The sequence below is a fragment of the Mus musculus genome, chromosome 4 (assembly GCF_000001635.26).
Source record: "Mus musculus strain C57BL/6J chromosome 4, GRCm38.p6 C57BL/6J".
Classification (NCBI taxonomy): domain Eukaryota; kingdom Metazoa; phylum Chordata; class Mammalia; order Rodentia; family Muridae; genus Mus; species Mus musculus.
This window is the reverse complement of record NC_000070.6, coordinates 143,913,244-143,935,505: the sequence shown is the minus strand read 5'-3', so window position 1 is coordinate 143,935,505 and position 22,262 is coordinate 143,913,244. Positions and strand designations below refer to the sequence as shown.

The following is a 22,262-nucleotide window of genomic DNA, read 5'->3' as shown; positions in this document are numbered from 1 at the left end:
TGACCACAAGGAGATGGGACTCAACCCACCCTCAGGCAGCTTCTCAGGGTGGCAAGCATCACAAAATGACTGACAGATATTTCTTCCTGATTTCTCAGATGACCATATTGAAGATCTGGTGTTGAGCCTGCTTGGGTGTAGTACCAGAGAGGCCAAAGGAAGTTCTTGGCCAGCTTTGCGAAAGGAGTTGATCACATGCTACTCTGGGCTATTTAAAAAACAAAAACCTTTAACAACCAGTCATGAGGCCTCATACTTATAATCTCAGCACTCAGGAGGCAAAGGCAGCTGGATTACTCTGTTTATAGTCAATTTGATCTACATGAAGAGCTTCCCATAATCCATTTTCTCAAGCCATACCAAGTCTCCAATAAAATAAGTGAATTGTTGACAAAAATAATAAACTTCCTGATTAAATTACATGGGTCCAGTAAGACAACTCAATGATAAAGTTTTAGTTTGTCAGAAGTGAACCACTAAGGTCAACTTCAAACAAACGCACACACTCAAATACACATGCAAAAGAATCATGGAAACGGAAATAAATAGCACATTTACACTCAAAAAGCACACACACCAAAACGCTCACACATTTGAGTATGTAAACACACAATGAACAATTCAATCAATGGACTCTTCACTTTCTTTCTTCCTTTAAAGATTCATTTATTTATTATTATGTGTAAGTACACTGTAGCTGTCTCCAGACACACCCAAAGAAGGCATCAGATCTCATTATAGGTGGTTGTGAACCACCATGTGGTTGCTGGGATTTGAACTCAGGACCTTCTGAAGAGCATTCAGTGCTCTTAATCACTGAGCTGTCTCTCCAACCCCAACTCTTCACTTTCTAATTTATTATTATTTTTGAGTTCACACAAATAACTATGATTGAATAAAAATAAATTCAATCATAAAAATCCAGTAAATTGAATCTTGTGCTGGGGGTAGGTAGGGGGTGGAGCTATATAAGGTGGGTGTGAGAGAAAAGAAATATAAAAGGGTTAAGACACTCAGAGTCCTGGAGTGCACAGTTTCTGCCTGACCCTGCTGAGAATAGATGTGGATATCCTGATCAGGTAAGTCACTGATCACTCTCCTCCACCAGGAGGCCTCTCACAGTCTGGACATTTCAAGATGCTGGGCTTAAAATAAAATAGGGCAAACTCTGGTTGCTCTCCCTCCAATGATGATGATGGTGGTGGTGATGACTACATTAGGTTTGGTGTTATTGAGAAACCCACATTGCACTGGAACTTTCATGTTAATTGGTTCATTTGAGTATTTTTGGGACAGTGTTTCAAATGGAAAGGCTAGTCTTGAACTTCAGATTCTTCTGGCTCTGGACAACCTCCTAAGCTCATTCAAGATAGGCAATTCAAGATAGGATCTGCTTATAGTTTAAATCCTTTGGAATTGCTTCAACTATGTTTCATCGATTAAGGCTTTGCAGTTGGTTGAATTGAACTTTGCTCCTAACTGTAGCTTATACATAGACATGTGAACTACTAATAGTTTTCTAATTCAACCCACCTGACTCAGCTACTCTGAGAACTGGAGATTTAGTAATGTGTTATTATAGCTTTGGTTGTTTGACATGATATCGTGTATACTGGAATTAAAAAAACAAAACAAAACAAAACAAAACAAAACAAAAAACTTGTAGAGGGGATCCAGGTAGGACACACCAGCATCCCTTGGTACAAGAATTATAGTCCTAGTCGGTAGTGGTGGTGCACACCTTTAATCCCAGCACTCGGGAGGCAGAGACAGGCAGATTTCTGAGTTCAAGGCCAGCCTGGTCTACAAAGTGAGTTCCAGGACAGCCAGGGCTATATAGAGAAATCCTGTCTGGAAAATAAATATATAGCCCTGAGCACAGACAATCCCATTTCCAGGCTGGACATGGCTGCATAAAGATTCCATGACTATACATTAAATTAAAAAAAATCAAATAGATGACCTATAAAAGTGGCTCAGTATAAGAGCACTGGTCCAATGGGATCAAACCCTGGGGGCATTTAAATAAACTTGGTCCAGGGAGTAGCACTATTAGGAAATGTGCCTTTGTCCCTCCTCCTAACCACATAGGAGCCAGTCTTCTGCAAGTGGTCTTCAAATGAAGATGTAGAACTCCCAGCTCCTCCTGAACCATGCCTGCCTGGACACTGACATGCTCCCATTTTGATGACGATGGATGGAACCTCTGAAGTTGTAAGCCAGACCCAATTAAATGTTGTTTTGATGAGAGTTGCCTTGTTCATGGTTTCTATTCACAGCAGCAAAAACTAAAGATCCAAAGTTGCTACCAGGGTATTGTTGTGATAAGTCTGACTATGCTTTTGTTTGGAAGAGTGTGGATTTTAGGTCTTTGGATTTGGAAAATCTCAGAACGTTTTCAGTGGAGCTTAATAGGCTATCCTAGTAGGAATAAGGACGAGTTGGTTGTTGAGAGTGATTTGAACTGTGCAGACTTGGCATAAGAATTTTCAGTGGAGAAGAATTATAGTATGTGGTGTTTCTGTGAAGAATGTGGCTGTCTTTTGCCTTTGTCTGAAGAGAGTGCCTGAGGCTAAGACTAAAGCGAAGATAATCAGATTAATTGCATTGACAAAGGAAATATCAGCAAAGGCCAGCATAGACTTTGTCTTCTAACTTTCTATCATGAAGAGCATTTTTAAAATCAAATATAGCATGCTTTAAAGGAGATATATATATATATATATATATATATATATATATATATATATATATATACAAGCAATAATAAAGGGACACCAGGACATGAAATAGAACTTAATCCTGTGCTGAAGGAGATAAAGAGCTTAAAGAAGTGGTGATCTCAGGGCAAGATCCCACTCAGCTAATCTTACCATTTGTATTTGTAGTTGAACAAGGAGTAATTTGGAGTTTAAATCTGGAAAGAACTATAATCTAGAAATGGAGGGCACGCTTGTCATCCAGATCTTGAGACTGGAAGACACAATCTTTTGATCTAGATCTTGAAGAACAGTGATCATGAAAACCTTAGGCCCAGGAGTGGTGGTACACATCTTTAATCCCAGGAGACAAACCCAATCATATTCAAACCACCAAAAACCCTACTACCAAACCACCTCTATCAAGACATTTCCTATCATATTTTATTTGAAATTTACTACCCGGGACAGTCATGAAAGTATAATATGTAGCTTAGGTTTCCTGATAATCCTTCTTACTCCTCCTTCGAAGTGCTGATATTAGAGGTGCCTACCACCACACCTGGCATCTATGCACAATTTAAAGCAAAGTGCACGAGTCAGGTGTTGTAGCTAAAACTGAATATTCCTTTTTTCTTTAGATATTTTCTTCATTTTCATTTCAAATGTTATCCCCTTTCCAAGTTTCCTCTCTGAAAATCCCCTATCCCCTCCCCCCTTCCCCTGCTCCCCAACCCACCCACTCACGATTCCTGGCCCTGGCATTCCCCTCTACTGGGCCATAGAACCTTCACAAGACAAAGGGCCTCTCCTCCCATTGATGACCAATTAGGCCATCCTTTGCAACAAATGCAGCTATAGACATGAGTCTCTCCATGTGATTTCTTTGGTTGGTGGCTTAGTCTCAAGGAGCTCTGGGGGTACTGGTTAGTTCATATTGTTGTTCCTCCTATAAAGCTGCAAACCCTTTCAGCTCTTTTGGTACTTATAGTCTAACCCTCCCAGTGACAGTTAGGAACATGGTGAGGCAGGCAAGCTTAGACTATAAAGGTTTGGAAGTGTGCTCAATTTCACTCTAACCTCCACTCTATGCAATACCATATTTTAAAAAGTATACAAATCTAGATGTTTTTCCTAAAGCCATTCTTTTCCTATACCTCAATACAATATGGGAAATGTCCTCCCTTGTAGCCACCAAGCACTGGCATCACCACCTCAGACTCAGTCTTTCTGGGTCCTCTCATTCAGTCATGGTTTTAGAGTTGCTTTGAGGAAAGATATCAGTCTTGGTTTGGCCTTACAATTCAGACAGGGTCTGGCTGAGGTACCTACCAGACCCTTGGGCACTTTTTCTTTCTTTCTTTTTCCTTTCTTTCTTTCTTTCTTTCTTTCTTTCTTTCTTTCTTTCTTTCTTTCTTTCTTTCTTTCTTTCTTTCTTTCTTTCTTTCTTTCTTTCTTTCTTTCTTCCTTCCTTCCTTCCTTCCTTCCTTCCTTCCTTCCTTCCTTCCTTGCTTCCTTCCTTCCTTTGTTTTTAGTTTTCCACACATGGTTCCTTTGTGTAGCATTAGTTGTCCTAGAACTAGTTCTGAAGACTAAGCTGGCCTCAAACTAACAGACCTCCTTGCCTCTGCCTGTTGAGTGTTGAAAACTAAGTTATGTGTTACCACCACCCAATGGCAATGTCTTTCTTTGAGGTACTTGAAAAGCAGAAAGGTGAACAGTGCATGTTTTGCCACAAAAAGATGCTGATCAGACTGCTTGCCTTTTCCAAATGGGAATGAGATTCAGAGGAGCAAGGACCAGTGGTAGTTACCTCATGTGTCAATGGTTAATTTGTGCACTGATGCAGATTCTTATAAGAGACCCCATATGTAGGGAGTGATAAGGGTTTGGCTTTGTGACCACCAGATCTTAAAACAGGACACAATGAGTTCCACACTGTGACCAAAGCAGGGATTCTGGCTCTTTGGTGGTTCCTTTGATGCAGGAATTTAAAGATTCCTAAGACAATCTTGAAAATTGTATTTCTCGATGCTTCAACAGGTCTATTCATTGTAAAGGTTCATCAGGATGAGCTTCCAGGATCCACCCACACTCCTGAGCTTGGCAGTACAGAGCCTAGTGAAGAATGAAGCCTTGGCCATCAATGCTCTGCAGGAGCTGCCCAGGGAGTTGTTCCCACCACTCTTCAAGGCAGCCTTCACTGGCAGAAACACGAAGATACTGAAGGAAATGGTGGGAGCCTGGCCTTTACCTTGCCTCCCTGTGGGGGCACTGATGAATGTCCCTGACATGAAAATATTGCAAGCTGTGCTGGATGGTGTAGACAAGCAGATGACAGGAAATTTTTCCCCAAGGTAAACAAGAACTATGTAATGCTAAACAGCTTACATTTAAGTGTAAGGAGAAGGACATCTGGGCTCATGGAAAAAGAGGTCAAAGGTAGAACAGAGGTTTATGTTGGTATCATCTTGAAGAGCTGCAGTGTCCTGTACAGTTGTTGAATCCTGGTAACAAATGTCCATTAAGTATGAAGTACAGCTTAGAGCCCATGTACCTACATGGCCCTATGTCTCTACCGAGTAATAGATATAGTATCAGTGGAAGTTCAGAGTAATAAATGGAGGAAGCAGGGCAGATCTCCAGATGCAGTTAAGGCAGAAAGCCCTTGCCCAGAAGGCTTGAGTTGCTATGTGTAGACCCAGCACTGGAAACAAAAACTGTAGGAGACAGAGCAGAAGAGTGAACAGCTGACAAGAAAGATGCCTAGAAAAAGCTGGCTAATGTTTTTGGTCTTTTGTATCTTCCTACATTTCTAACAGTTTTACCCACAGAAAGCAGATGCTTCACATGCTGGACCTGAGAAATGTGCACCATCACTTCTGGGATGTTTCAGCTGGACCAGAGGATGGAGACGGCTCAGCAGAGACAGTGTGTCAAAAGCAGAAAGCAACAAACCCTCATAGATATGCACTGAGGTGACATTTAAAGGTGGTCACTGACCTTCACCTTCAGTTTGAATCTAGAAGAACATCAAACTTACTTCTTGCAGTGGGCACAGGAGAGAAGATGTTCCCTGAACCTGTGCTGTGTGAAGATGCAGATTAGGGGATTGACTATGCACACTGTCAGGAAGATCTTGCAGATTTTCCAACCATATTGCATTGAGGAGTTGGAATTGAATACAGGCTGGACTCTGTCCACACTGGCATGCTTCACACCTTGCCTTGGTCAGATGAAGAATCTTCGTAAACTCCATCTAACACTAGTCCACGAGAAACTCTTCACTTTTCTACGTACGTCAACAGACATACAGTAGAAGAGTGTCACCAAGTTCATTTCTCAGTTCTCCAAACTCAACAGTCTCCAGCATCTCGACCTGACTGGCCTCTACTTTCTCACTGGCTGCATGAATGAATTGCTTGGATAAGGAAGGAGGAAGAGTTCTTTCTGATTCCACAGCAAACATTTTCTGTTTCCCATATAGACTAGGGGCCATGGTAGAGGTAACAATAATGATCAAGTCTTATCATGATGGTGACTGGTCACAGCCTAGAATGGTGGGACTTGAGTTGGCTGACTCCAACAGGTTGCACTGGATGCTCACTGCCATCCTGTGGTGACACTGACTCAGGATATGTGGCCTCTCCTACTCTAGGTTAGCCTTGTCACTGTATACCAAACTAACCCTCTAGTCTCTCATTAGGTGCCTGAAGACTCCGCTGGAGTTCCTGTCAATTGCTCTCTGCAAGTACTAACAGTCAGACATAGAGTCCTTTGCCCAGTGTCAGAGTCCCCATCATCTCAAACATCTGCATTTGGCAAGTGTCATTTTGCATGATATGAGTCTTGTGCCTCTCGGGATTTTCCTAGAAAACGTTGCAAACACTCTGAAGACCTTGGAACTAGAACATTGTAGAATGACAGACTCTCAGGTCAGCACTTTTGTCCCTGCCCTGTATAACCGCTCTCAGCTCATCTCGGTCAACTTCTGTGACAATGACATCTCCACTTCTGTCCTAACGAACCTTCTGCATCACACAGCCAACCTAAACCAGCTGATCATGGAGCTTTATCTTTCTCCTCTGGAGTGTTGTGAATCCGGTTTGTTCTTAGAGCAGAGAGATTTGTCCACCTTTCTTCTGAGCTCATGAACATAAATTGCACTGTTAGGCAGCCCCACTCTATCTGTTTTGCCTCTCAGTTATGCCTTATATGTTCACAGCACTGTACATACGGTCTGGAGACCAGACTTTGCCATTGTTGCCAGTAAATAGGAGGAGGATGCTTTTGGTAACTGAGAAATGAAAGTCTAAGGACAAGTGTACGATCAAAGGTTTCCTGAACACATGTCTTCTGACATTGATCAATGTATTGGAGACAAAGGGGCTGACTGTGTTATCTATGGAGTGGACGTGTAAGGAGAAATGACTAATGGAATCATACAATTGTGCATTTTAAAATGTGTATTTGTCCAGTAATAGATGGGAACAATGTGTTACTCTCTAAAGGATATTCTTCCAGTCTTTCTTTCTACTTAACAGTGTTATATTAGCCCATGCTGGACTTGAACTCATGCTTTTCTCTTCTCCATGATTGCTGAAGTCACTGATAAATGCCACCATGCTCAGCTTGCATGCAGGCAACCTTACTGTAGAACACTGTTCTTTAGGGCTCCCAAGCTCTGTTGGCCACCTATATAGAAAGATCTCTAGGAAATAGACAAGTCCCTGTCCTCCCCTGAAGGATTGCATTATAAATTTCCAGTGGGGAACTCTATTTTGTTCATGATTCCTGGACCTAGCCATTGTGTTTCTTTGTGTCTGAATAATCATGTAGCAATAAACAATAATAATAATAATACCACACCTTTTGTTATTTTTTCTCATTGTTATGTTTATTTTAAAATATGTGTAGCCAAGATTGCTCAACATGCAAAGCATAACTGTAGCCAAGCTTACCAGTCTGACTTTGATCCATGCATGAGAACCACATGATGGAAGCAGGGAGCACTGACTCCCAAAGTTGACTTTTCACCTCCATGAGCCTTCAACAGTGGTTATGCTATGTAAAGAGCAGGTATCCACAAAATGAAATTAAAAATATATAGTAGTAGTCCAGCACTGTAGTTGAATGATGATTTCCATAAAACATGAGAAACTCCTAAGCACCCCCTCACCACTTATTATGTGAGCAAAAGTAAAACTCGTGAACTAAAGGGGTCCTGAAAGATGGGTCTGTAGTTACAAAACACATGATGCTCATGCCAGGAACCTTGGTTCAGAGAAGGCATCTGTGCTATGATGGAGACTCTTTCCTAAGCAGGCTAGCGCTTCCTTTGGCATGTAGCCCTATGTGTTTAGTAAATATGTGTTCTAAAAATCCTTAGTATGTTTTAAATGGAGAATTGAGAAGGCTATCTGGCCTCAAGCTAGTCTTAAACTTATGATCTTTCTGCCTCATCATTATGGGAACTCAGCTATTCTCTACAATGCTTAGCATCTTTTTTTTTTTTTTTTTTTTTTTTTTTGGTGCTTTGAGACAGGGTTTCTTTGGATAGCTCTGGCTGTCCTGGAACTCACTCTGTACACCAGGCTGGCCTCGAACTCAGAAATCCGCCTGAGTGCTGGGAATATTAAAGGTGTGCACCACCACACCCAGCTGCTTAGCATCATTTAATAAAGTTTTCTGTGCTCGAGGAAGGGTTTGAGTGTGGGCAGTGTGCAAGTTTCAATGCCTATGTGGACTTCAGAGGTCTACATTTTTTCTCCACCTAAGCTTTTTTGAAGCAGGGTCTCTCACTGAACCTAGAGCTTACTTCTTTGGGTAGACTATGGCCACTAGTCTCCATATATATGTTGACCTATACCGATCAATCTGCAAGACCTGCAATTTGAAGGCCTTAAAGTATGAGGGGTTCCTGAACACATGTCTTTTGACATTGATCAATGTATTGGAGACAGAGGGGCTGACTGTGTCATCTAGAGACTGGATGTGTGAAGAGAAATGACTAATGGAATCATACAGTTGTGCATTTCAAAATTTGGATTCAAAATTTGCTTGTATCTATGGTTCCAGATTTCTTTCCTAGGGTTTCTATCTCCAGTGTTGCCTCACTTTGGGTTTTCTTTATTGTGTTTACTTTCATTTTTAGGTCTTGGATTTTTTTTTCAATCCCATCACCTGTTTGATTGTGTTGTCCTGCAATTCTTTAAGGGTTTTTTGTGCTTCCTCTTTAATGTCTTCTACCTGTTTAGCGGTGTTCTCCTGTATTTCTTTAAGTGAGTTATTAAAGTCCTTCTTGATGTCCTCTACCATTATCATACGATATGCTTTTAAATCTGGGTCTAGCTTTTCCGGTGTGTTGGGGTGCCCTGGACTGGGTGAAGTGGGATTGCTGGGTTCTGATGATGGTGAGTGGTCTTTGTTTCTGTTAGTAAGATTCTTATGTTTACCTTTCGCCATCTGGTAATCTCTGGAGTTAGTTGTTATAGTTGTCTCTGTTTAGAGATTGTTCCTCTGGTGATTCTGTTACCCTCTATCAGCAGATCTGGGAGACTAGCTCTCTCCTCTGAGTTTCAGTGGTCAGAGCACTCTCTGCAGGCAAGCTCTCTTCTTACAGGGAAGGTACACAGGTATCTGGTGTTTGGACCGCCCTCCTGGCCGAATTTGAAGACCGAAAACAACCTTTACCAGAAGCTGTGTTGCGTTGCCTGTCACAGAAGCTGTTAGCTTCTGTAGTGCACACTCCCACCTGTGCAGACTACTTTCTGCGGTGTCCTGGAACCTAAATGGCTTCGGCCAATGCTGAGGGAAAACCATCCCAGGCCGGGCAGACACCTGTCCTCTGGCCTTGAAGGTGGCCGGATGTCTGGAGCCCGAAAAGGGTGCTGCCTCAGAAGCTCTGTGGCTCCAGCCTGTCCAGCTGTTAGCTTCTGTAGTGCACACTCTCACCTGTGCAGACTACTTTTGGCGAAGTCCAGGAACCAAAATGGCTCCAGGAGTTGCTGAGGTAAAGCCCTCCCGGGCCGAGCGGGCACCTGTCCTCTGGCTGGGAAGGTGGCCGGATGTCTGGAGCCTGAAAAGGGCGCTGCCTCAGCAGCTCTGTGGCTCCCGCTTGTCCCAGAAGCTCTTAGCTTCTGTAGTACCTGTATAGTTATTTTATTTTCTGGTTTTGATTGGTTTTTGTTTCTGGTTGTGCCCTTTTCTGTTCACTGATTCTAAATGGTGCCACTTATCTTTCTGGGAACAAGGCATTATTCCATTGCCACTTTGAGGTTAGAACAGACATGTCTGGGATATGTGGCAATGGCATGGGCCAAGAGATATCTTGAGCCTAGGTTAGGGTGGGCTTGGCTCAGGGAGCTGAGAGGACCACCCGTTCGGGAACAAGGCCTTGATTTTATACCCGTTGCCAGTTGTAGTTAGGGATAGATGTATCTAGGAGCTGTGGCTATGACAGGGCCAGGAGACATGCTGAATCTTGGTCTAAGGTGGGCATGGGCTCAGGGAAGCTGAGAGACATTGTCTATTTTGGTTCTTTTCTTGTGTGTGTGTGCACCACTTTCTGGTTGTTTCTCATCTCTCTCTGATAGAAAGCAATTATTAGACTTGTGTTTTGGGTGGCATAGAGAGATCTCTTTTATGAGTACAATTTTCTGGTTGTTTCTTATTTCTGCCCAATAAAGAGAAAAGGTTATATTATGTTTTTATATGTTATGTTTGTGTTTCACGTTAAAAGATGACATTGATGAGATAACTTTGAGGAGATGACTTTGACAGATAACTTTGTCAGATGACTTTGAAGATGTAATATTTTTGATAAGATAATTTTTATGAGGTGACTTTGATAAAGTGACTTTGAATTTGATGTACTTATTAATATGAGACAGGTTATGTCTACCACATTCTACAGGTTACCTTCACCACAGAAGAGGCCAGAGAGCTGGTTCCTCACCATGTGGCAAACTAATCTCTTGTTCTCTCCTAAGTGCCTGAAGACCCCCTTAGAGATCATTTTGATCACTCTCATCAAGCTTTCACATTAACACATGGAGTCCTCTGCCAATGTTTTAATCTCTGTCAGCTTAAACATCTGTACTTGAGAGAGGAGTCCTTTTAACTGATTTGAATGTCATGCCTATCAAATTTTCCTTAGAGTGTTGTATATGCTATGAATACCATGGAATTAGAAGATTGTTGAATGGGGGATGGGGAAGTCTTAGCCCAGTCTCCTTGTGCCTTTTCTGATCCAATTTGTGAAGTTTACAAGAGTCAATTTCTATGACAATGACATCTTCATGGCTGCACTAAATGACTTATGTATTATAGAATCAAAATGAGCCTTCTGGCCATTGTCCTGTATCCTACTCTTATAGAATTCTATAATGATTGGAGTTGGGGAGATTTTCCCACCTTGGTGTTGAACTCATAAGCACACTCATTATTTAAAATAAGGCCATGTCATTCTGTGTAGCAGGACTTTGGCTACTTTGTCAGTTATTTACCCTTCCACTCTTATCCACCAGTAGCCAACATCAAAGTAAATAGCGAGAAGCTGGAAGCATTCCCAGTAAAATCAGGGACTAGGCAAGCCTGCCCACTTTCTCACTACCTATTCAATATAGTACTTGAAATCCTAGCCAGAGCAATTCGACAACAAAAGGAGATCAAGGGAATACAAATTGAAAAGGGAGAAGTCAAAATATCACTTTTTGCAGATGATATGATAGTATTTATGAGTGAACCTAAAAATTCCACCAGAGAACTCCTAAACCTGATAAACTGCTTCTGTGCATTAGCTAGATATAAAATTAAGTCAAACAAGTCAATGGCCTTTCTGTACACAAAGGATAAACAGGCTGAGAAAGAAATTAGGGAAACAACACCCTTCTCAATAGTCACAAATAATATAAAATACCTTGGCGTGATTCTAAGGAAGTGGAAGATCTGTATGATAAGAACTTCAAGTCGCTGAAGAAAGAAATTAAAGAAGATCTCCAAAGATGGAAAGATCTCTCATGCTCATGGATTGGCAGGATCAATATAGTAAAAATGGCTATCTTGCCAAAAGCAATCTACAGATTCAGTGCAATCCACATCAAAATTCCAATTCAATTCTTCAACTAATTAGAAAGAGCAACTCCAAATAACAAAAAACCTAGGATAGCAAAAAGTCTTCTCAAGGATAAAAGAACCTCTGGTGGAATCACCATGCCTGACCTAAAGGTATACTATAGAGCAATTGTGATAATAACTGCATGGTACTGGTATAGCGACAGACACGTAGACCAATGGAATAGAATTGAAGACCCAGAAATGAACCCACAAATCTATGGTCACAAGGGAGCAAAAACCTTCCAGTGGAAAAAAGACAGCATTTTCAACAAATGGTGCTGTCACAACTGGCGGTTAACATGTAGAAGAATGCGAATTGATCCATTCCTATCTCCTTGTACTAAGGTCAAATCTAAGTGGATCAAGGAACTCTACATAAAACCAGAGACAGTGAAACTTATAGAGGAGAAAGTGGGGAAAAGCTTCGAAGATATGGGCACAGGAGAAAAATTCCTGAATAGAAGTGCAATGGCTTGTGCTCTAAGATCGAGAATCGACGAATGGGACCTCATGAAATTGCAAAGCTAATGTAAGGCAAAAGACATTGTCAATAAGACAGAAAGACCACCAACAGATGGGGAAAGGATCTTTACCTATCCTAATTCAGATAGGGGACTATTATCCAATATATATAAAGAACTTAAGAAGGTGGACACCAAAAAAATCAAATAACCCCATTAAAAATGGGGTGCAGATCTTAACAAAGAATTCTCACCTGAGGAATACCAAATGGCAGAGTAGCACCTGAAAAAAATGTTCAGCATCCTTAATCATCAGGGAAATGTAAATCAAAACAACCCTCAGATTCCACCTCACACAAGTCAGAATGGCTAAGATCAAAAATTCAGGTGACAGCAGATGCTGGCGAGGATGTGGAGAAAGAGGAACACTCCTCCATTTTTGGTGGGATTGCAAGCTTGTACAACCATTCTGAAAATCAGTCTGGCGGTTCCTCAGAAAACTGGATATAGTACTACCGGAGGATCCAGCAATACCTCTCCTGGGCATATATTCAGAAGATGTCCCAACCAGTAAGAAGGACACATGCTCCACTATGTTCATAGCAGCCTTATTTATAATAGCCAGAAGCTGGAAAGAACCCAGATGCCCCTCAACAGAGGAATGGATAGAGAAAATGTGGTACATTTACACAATGGAGTACTACTCAGCTATTAAAAAGAATGAATTGATGAAATTCCTAGGCAAATGTATGGACTTGGAGGGCATCATCCTGAGTGAGGTACCCCAATCACAAAGGAACTCACACAATATGTACTCACTAATATGTGGATATTAGCCCAGAAACTTAGGATACCCAAGATATTAGATACAATTTGCTAAATGCATGAAACCCAAGAAGAACGAAGACCAAAGTGTGGACACTTTGCCCTTTCTTAGAATTGGGAACAAAACACCCATGGAAGGAGTTACAGAGACAAAGTTTGGAGCTGTGACGAAAGGATGGACCATCTAGAGACTGACATATCTGGGAATTCATCCCATAATCAGCTTCCAAATTATGACACCAATGCATACACTTGCAAGATTTTGCTGAAAGGACCCAGATATAGTTGTCTCTTGTGAGACTATGCCGGGGCCTTGCAAACACATAAGTGGATGCTCACAGTCAGCTATTGGATGGATCACAGGGCCCCCAATGGAAGAGCTAGAGAAAGTACCCAAGGAGCTAAAGGGATCTGCAACCCTATAGGTGGAACAACAATATGAACTAACCAGTACCCCGGAGCTCTTTACTCCAGCTGCATATGTATCAAAAGATGGCCTAATTGGCCATCACTGGAAAGAGAGGCCCATTGGACTTGCAAACTTTATATGCCCCATTACAGGGGAACACCAGGGCCTAAATGTTGGAGGGGTGGGTAGGGGTGTGTGGGGGGGGAGGGTATAGGGGACTTTTGGGATAGCATTGGAAATGTAAATGAGGAAGATACCTAATAAAAATATAAAAAAAAGAAAGTGACTGTGTCTCAAAGATACATCTAAGACTTAGTAAAGTAGTAGCAACTAACTAAATAAAATAAAACTGTGTTGGGCAGGGATTTATTGAATTGGTTCTTGAAGTTCAATCAGTTCTCAGGTATTTTGTTTTTCATAGAGGGAACATCATCCATTTAGACAGTAAACAAAATGTATTTATTATTTGGTAGGACTTACACATCCTATAAACTGGCAGTTTTAACTTTGCAGGTAGATCTGGAAGGGAGATTTATGAGGCACTCACTACTTCTGAATCAGAACTCTCTGGGAGTAGAGAGTCTGTGATTTGCTGCCTGATCCTGAGTTTAACTTCTTGTTATCAGTCTTCACTGCCTGTAGATCACTTTCCTCCACTGGCATACTCCATCAGATCTAGAATCATTAGAAAGGAGATGGGACAGAAGAGCACAATTTCAGAGTCTTTTAAGAAGAACTGGATGAAGACACTGGTCTTGATTGTAAATGCAGTGTTTTTGTATCTTTTGTTGTTTTTGTTGTTGTTGTTGTTGTTTGAGAAAAGGCCTCACTAAAGTAGTCTTGGCTAGAACTCACTACTTAGATTACGCTGGCTCCCAACCTATTGAAATCTCCAAGCTTCTTCCTGCAGAGTAATGGGACAAATGGCATGTGCTACCACACCTAGCATGCAAGAAAATTTCAAATTCATGTGATCAACTATCATCATTTTTTTCTTTTCATTTTTTTATGACATAGATCTTTATTTCTATTGAGGTTATACCTAAATATCCATGTGTGTTTTGTAATTGAAAATCCCTTTCTTTGTTGCATGTTTGTATAAAAAACTATCAACCTAATTTTTAGAGTACTTCACATTATTTCTCTAAAAAATCCTCTGCACCCATCTCTCTATTGAAAGTAGCAAAATTTAAAAAAAAATCCCATTTACATAATTTTCGAATTTAACACAGTACCAGGTGCATGAAAAATGAGAATCAGGCTTATTAAACACTCACTGCTCTTACTCTCTGCTCCAGCTTCAACCAAAACATGCCTTCTAATTGGTTGCTTGTGTCTAATTGGTTGCTTGTGTCCCATGCTGCCTGGGATTATTTTCATTATCACCATTGATGGATATCACGAAGTTCCCTTTGTGAAAGTCAAAAAATTCACACTAGCCTGAAATTCCAGAGGTCCATTCAGTGTAGTATTCCCCACAGTAGAGTCTTGGTTGTTTATTTATGTACTAGTAAATTGAGTGAGGTGCTACGCATGTACTTTGTTATGGAGAAAGATTTATTTTTTGTTTTGCTTTTTTTGATGCATTATCTTGATCTGTAGATTAATTTGAAACTCCTAGTCTCTCAAACCCTCCTGCCTCAGTGATGGGACTGTTGCCAATCCCTGACAACAGCAAATATAGCCCTGGCGGTCCTTTTCTTTGTTTCCTTTTCTTTGTTCCCCATCATTGTGCCTTGCTGAAAACCATTATATTACATTTCTAAATGTAGCCCGGAAGGTCCCTTCATTTATTTTGATACTTACTATTCTTGAGATCACTACCAAAGCTGAACATTCAAGTCTAGTCTCTTTTGGCTTATGTAATTATGCACCCCAATTATAATTAAATATCTCATTCTCACTTAGGGTTTACCTTTTACCTTTATATTATGCCTTTGACCTATAGGCTTGGTATTCTGTCTCTTTCTAGCCAGAGGTAGTCCTTTGTTCCTGCCTGGCCCCCAAGGACAAATACTCCTTTACCCTCTCCCTTGTTCTCTTCACCTTCAATTTGTCTTCTATTTCCTGTCATTGTCTCTTGTCCTTCAACCTTTTCCCCTCTGAGGCACATAGATCTCCTTTGGGCTGAGAACTTGGTCTCATGGTATCTTGGGCAGACTCTGAGTATACCTACATAATAGTTCATTCCTGACTCCAGCCAGGAACACTTTCTATTCTCTATGGGCATCCTTCCAGAAAACTCATGATTTTAAATTGTCTCAGGCTATTCATAGAATCTCATAAAGAACATCCTGGTTCTTTAGAGAGGGAGGGAGAGAGAGAGAGAAAGTAGCCTGTCATGGATGTACATATTTAACCTCAGCTCTTCGGGGACTCTACAGAGGAAAATAAGACCCAAAATAAAGCTGGGCATGGTGGCACATGCCTTTACTCCCAGCACTTTGGAGGCAGAGGCAGGTGTATTTCTGAGTTCAAGGCCAGCTTGGTTTACAAAGTGAGTTCCAGGACAGCCAGGGCTATATAGCAAAACCCTGTCTGGAAAAAAACAAACAAAACAAAACAAACAAACAAAAAAGACCCATAATAAGCAAGTGAGGCAGAGCTCTATGGAGTTAGGTCCAGACACAGTGGCCAGCCTGGATGTCAAAGTTATGAACTAAAGTGAGTAAGGAGATCTTCTTTTTTTCCATTCATCTATTTTTTATTAGATATTTTCTTCATTTACATTTCAAATGCTATCCCCAAAGCCCCCTATACCCTTACCCCGTCTTGCTCTCCAACCCATCCACTCCAGCTTCCTGGCCCTGGCACTAACCTGTACTGGGGCATATGATCTTCACAATACCAAGGGCCTCTCCTCCCATTGACGGCTGACTAGGCCATCCTCTGCTACGTGTGCAACTAGAGACACAGCTCTGGGTGTGTTGGGGGGTACTGGTTAGTTCATATTGTTATTTCTCCTATAGGGTTGCAGACCTCTTTAGCTCCTTGGGTACTTTCTATAGCTCCTTCATTAGGAGCCCTGTGTTGCATCCAATAGATGACTGTGAGCATCCACTTCTGTATTTGCCAGGCATTGGCATATACACACACGAGAGAGCTGTGTCAGGGTCTTGTCAGCAAAATCTTTCTGGCATATGCAATAGTGTCTGGGTTTGTTGGTTGTATATGGGATGGATCCCTGAGTGGGGCTGTGGGGAGCCGCACTCACATTTGCCATTACAAGATGGCACTGACAGCTGTGTTCTAAGTAGTAAATAATCTGCACATGTGCAGGGGCAGTTTTCCCACCATGTGCTCTGCCTTTCTCGTGATGACAACTGGGCCGATGGGCTGCAGCCAATCAGGGAGTGACACGTCCTAGGCGGAGGATAATTCTCCTTAAAAGGGACGGGGTTCTGGCACTCCCTCTCTTCTTCCTCTTCGTCTCTTTGTCTCTTTCTCTTCGTCTTTTCCTCTGCTCTCTTCCTCTGCTCTCTGCCTCTCTCTCTCTCTTCCCCTCTCTCTGCCTCTCTCTCTGCATCTCTCTGCGTCTCTCTCTCTTCCTCTCTGCCTCTCTCTGCCGCGCTCTTCCTCTCTTGCTCCTGAGTAAGCAATAAAGCTTTGCCGCAGAAGATTCTGGCTTGTTGCGTCTTTCCTGGCCGGTTGTGAACTCGCGTAAGATGGGGCAGTCTCTGGATGGTCTTCCTTCCATCTTAGCTCTCACTTTTGTCTCTGTAACTCCTTCCATGGTTATTTTGTTCCCCATTCTAAGAAGGAACGAAGTATCCACACTTTGGTCTTCCTTCTTGAGTTTCACATGTTTTGCAAATTGTATCTTTAATATTCTAAGTTTCTAGGCTAATATCCACTTATCAGTGAGTGCATATCATGTGTGTACTTTCGTGATTTAGTTACCTCACTCAGAATGATATCCTCCAGATGCATCAATTTGCCTAAGAATTTCATGAATTTGTTGTTTTTAATTGATGAGTATACTCCATTGTGTAAATGTACCACATTTTCTGAATCCATTCCTCTGTTGAGGGACATCTGGGTTCTTTCCAGCTTCTGGCTATTATAAATAAGGCTGCTATGAACATAGTGGAGCATGTGTCCTTATTACAAGTTGAAACATCTTCTGGGTATATGACCAGGAGAGGAATTGCTGGATTTTCTAGTAGTACTATGTTCAATTTTCTGAGGAACTGTCAGACTGATTTCCAGAGTGGTTGTACCAGCTTGCAATCCCACCAACAATGGAGGAGTGTCCCTCTTTCTCCACATCCTCACCAGCATCTGCTGTTACCTGAATTTTTGAATTTAGCCATTCTGACTGGTGTGAGGTAGAATCTCAGTGTTGTCTTGATTTGCATTTCCCTGATAATTAAGGATGTTGAATATTTTTTTCAGGTGCTTCTCAGTCCTTTGGTATTCTTCAGTTGAAAATTCTTTGTTTAGCTCTGTACTCCATTAGTCCCCTACCTGATTTAGGATTGGTAAAGGTGGCCTTTTTGTCTTATTGACATTGTCTTTTGCCTTACAGAAGCTTTGCAATTTTATGAGGTCCCATTTGTCAATTCTTGATCTTACTGCACAAGCCATTGCTGTTTTGTTCAGGAATTTTCCCCCAGTGCCCATGTCTTTTAAGCTTTCCCCGACTTTCTCCTCTATTAGTTTCAGTGTCTCTGATTTTATGTGGAGTTCGACTACATTACACATGAAGATTGAGAGACAACCCAACCCCCCCACCCCCGCAATGAGGACCTATCACAGGGAACCAAGGGATGGTATTAGAACATATTTCTCTTAATAAGTGAAGCTCTTCTTACCCAACATATAAACTGTTCTGGAAGTATAAAGAATTAGATAGCTCAAGGTCATATTATGTCCTTATTTTGTTATCAGGTATCTGAGTGTTTATATTGCAAATAATGTCTTCTAGCAAAGGTTAAATACAAGGACATAGTTCCTGAAATATGCCTGCCTTGGTATTCAATTGGTCCTCATTTTCTTGACTGTCCCCTCATCCCATTGTTCTCCATATCTAACTCAGTTGTGATCTGAATGTACTACATACAAATTTGTTTCCCAAACACTGAGCACTTTGTGAAGCCCTGGGGTTTGGGTCCCATTTATAAGATCTGTTCCTGAGATGCAAGGAACTGCACAAACCTGAGATTGACCTAATTATCGTGATGAGGAATGAAGAAATCAGACACATGTACAGAGAAATGCTGGCTCTGTGCTTTGATAGAGACATACCAGCAACCCAGAAAGTCAACACATTTATTGTATGCAGTCAACAGAGTGAAACAATATCCTCATGGAAGGGTGCCTCTATTGTAACACACTAAAACTACAATAATCCTAGAGAAGAAAAGAGTGCTTGATATGTTTTGCAGATGCAACACTCATTTACCTGCTGTGAGGATGTGCTTGCCTTTCCAGTGTGTCTCAGACATTTAGGTAATTGACATATCCATGCTCTTTTCAGCAATTTCATCAATCCCCAATATTAAGCTTCCATTTCTGTCTTCCACAATCAATCGCACAGTGGTTTTTTTTTTTTTTTCAAAAAAGCAACATTGGTTCTCCAGATCATAAACATAGGACACACCATACTTAGAGCATCTGGTTGTAGCAAAGGTGATATCCTCTGGCTGTCTTATGGCCATGAGTATATCCAGGAGTTCAGGGCAAAATTTTTCTAATCTGTGAGGTAGTATTACATCTCTTTTATCATAGCACTTCTGAGGGGCAGGGTACAGTTCACCAATTAGCTGGCTAAGGTTGGTTGTGTGGTGTAGAATTTGTTTCAGGAAAAGCAGAGAGAGTTTATTACCATAGAAATTGACTTCTGCGAGTTGGTAACATTGACTTAGGGCAGGCAGCAGGGCATTGAAGTGAGTTTCCCCCATTTCACAGGACTTCAATTATAGGCATTCCAGTGTATCTCTAAGTCTCTCAAGGAGAAACCCAAGAGGTTCAAGGAGTAAATGACTTAAACTTATATTAATCAGGTGGAAACATTTGAGTTCAAAAATATTCGGGCAATAGGGCAGGTAATCCAAGTCTAACTGGAAGAGGTAACATCTAGTGATCCAAAGTACCTCCAAGGGCTTCTTTGGGCACCTGGAAAGAGAAGAAATGATTGCTTTCTAGCAAATTGTGCTGAACAGGGTTGATAGATTGGCAGATAAGCAGATGACACTTCTCACAGACTCAGTCTGACAATACATTGAGGTCAACCCCCACCCAAGACATTGCCTTCTGTTGTCTGTTCACACAACTCAGATCATTCTATTCTGAGGCCTGTCTATATCAATATGATTCAGGACCTGGCAGAAAAGCACATCAATGGATATACTAGGCCAACATGGTGCACATAGGAAGAACTACCTACTCCAAATAAAATTCAACCACCTCCTAGTGCTATTTTTCAAAGTTCTCAGAATTTTTGTTCCTCCAAGGTCATGACCCTGTCTTCACCATGAAACCCCGTGTTACATATTTATCATCTAGTTAACCTATTTCTGGACTCAAAACATGAGCAACCAGAGCCATGTTTATGCCTGGTCATATATATCTTATCACAGAGGTCATCTGCTCAGACATGCTATGTCTCTAAGATTGCTAGGTTTATGGTGGCCATACTATCATGGGCTACAAAGCTTGAAAAACAAAATAAAACAAAACAAACAAGGAAATAGAAAAGCAAAGAGAAGAGATGTGTTTTCTCTGGTTTACTGGACTCTTTCAGTTTTTCCTTATCTGAGGCATTCTTTCAGGTTGCCATCTATAAAAAAGACATCCTCTACATAGAGTTCCTGGAGGTGGTGGAGAGTGGGAAGTTGATAAATCACTGTGATCACATTCTCCTCATCAAGATTTCTAGAGTCACCCATACTGAAGAATCTGTGCTATGACTTAGTGTGAGTGAGAGAATATTGTTCATCTGTTTCAGGTAGGGATTAAGAAAATCCCAATCATCTAGGCAAAGACAACTTAGCTCTAGGTCTTTTATACAGTCTGCATGTACAATTTTGAAGATTTCTATGACTATGGCTTTGCTTGAGCCCTGAATCTTCAGCTTTCTACAGAATAGAAGAATGGAATCTTTTCTTTGCTGGGCCCACTGCAACAAGTATGTGGCACATGCATCAAGGCTGTACTCCTTGAGTTGTAATTGCATCTTCACCTGTAGTTGTTTCTTCATCTCATAGTCAGGACTGTTCTCCATTGGCTGCTCCTGTTCCATGAACTCTGGTAAGCCTTCAACTTCATGGGATCCACTCTATGTCCCACAACCATCATAATCTGTTTGCCCCAAAATGATCTCTGAGTTTGCACCTACTGTGGGAGAAAAAGTATAATTTCCAGAAGGTAAGAGACAATACATTTTACAGTTTGCTTCCCTTCCACATCTCACACTTCAGCCTTTTCTTCCAAAACTTTGCTTATTCCTGTGCCTGGAATAAATCCCTGAGCCTAATACTGAGTAAATGAATAGCGTTCTTTGGAAGAAGGGTATCTTTAGCCTGTCATACTTCCCTTCATTCCAGGCCGCTTAATCCCCTCCTCATTTTACTTGAACCTTTGAAGGATGCAGGAAAAGGCCTCTTCCTCACTGGGTGTGTTTACTCTCTTTTATCTTCTATATTAAACATTATTTGCCCAGATTGCTGAGACTGAGCCCAAGCCTCTACACCCCTCTTGGCCTCTTAACCCAGGAAATAACAGTTCTGAGTATGGGGTGAAGAAAAAATTGAAGATTAGAAGCCTCTGATCCATAAATATTCTCTGTCCCTAATTGTTCATTCTCAGCACTCAGGGAAACTTTCACCAACCCCAGATGATCCTGCCTACCTGGAAAGAACTGGTTTTGAAAACAGTATATTTAGCCCCTCAAAAATAGCCTTCAAAATGTCTAGGCTGAGTTTCTTTATCGACATTTCTAAAGAAAGGTATGGGAATGGCCACACAGGTATCATGGCGGTAAAGATATTTGTATGTCTATCAATAAATGCCTCCTTAAACATCACTGGGAACATCATATTGGGCAGGTCCCTGAGAGCAGAAATGGCCAAGTATTCATCCCTCAGTAGACTCTGTTTTGCCAGCTTCACCAGGGTGGGTGAGGGGTAGAAATTCATTGTGTCTTCTTCTAAAGAGTCATGCCAGGGAAGCCAGGAAGAAATATATCATTAATGACAAGAAACTTAGCATGTCTTTTTGCCTAGACAGGAAGTGTGGGCCCTTGACCACTAGTGCTCATGATGGAGAACTCAGTTTACCAATTTGAGCTCACTCAGTTATTTTTTCTTTGTTCTTTGAGATAATATCTTTACAGAGCTATCTATATCCTTGGCTGTCCTGAAACTTACTTATAGACCACACTGGCCTGGACTCCACAGAGAATTGCCTGCCTGTGCCTGCCAAATGCTAAGATTACATGTGTGTTCCATCACTGCTCAGTCTGTACTACCATAATATGTCTAGTCCAGAACTACTTAGGCTGGCCTGTGCTGATTTTAAAGCCCTAATTCTCTCTGGTATTATGATGTGTTTTCAAAATATCTTAGTTCCCAAAGGCCACATCTAATTGTAGCCACAGCTGGGTTGAATACATCACACTGGGAAGGGATCACCAGGAACTCTGAAGCCTCACTCAGTTGTTGGATGATAAATAGATGGTGTTTAGCTCTCCACTTCCTCAAAGAAAAAAAAAGAAAGTCAATTTTAAAATTATTCACAATTGCTGGGCAT

At 41.4% G+C, this 22,262-nt stretch overlaps 2 pseudogenes; one reads left to right on the top strand and one right to left on the bottom strand.

Annotated features, from left to right (window-relative positions):
- The first annotated feature begins 4,769 nt into the window (after positions 1-4,769).
- Positions 4,770-6,972, top strand: Gm13106 (annotated as a pseudogene).
- Positions 6,973-18,759: 11,787 nt separating this feature from the next.
- Positions 18,760-21,674, bottom strand: Gm13100 (predicted gene 13100; annotated as a pseudogene).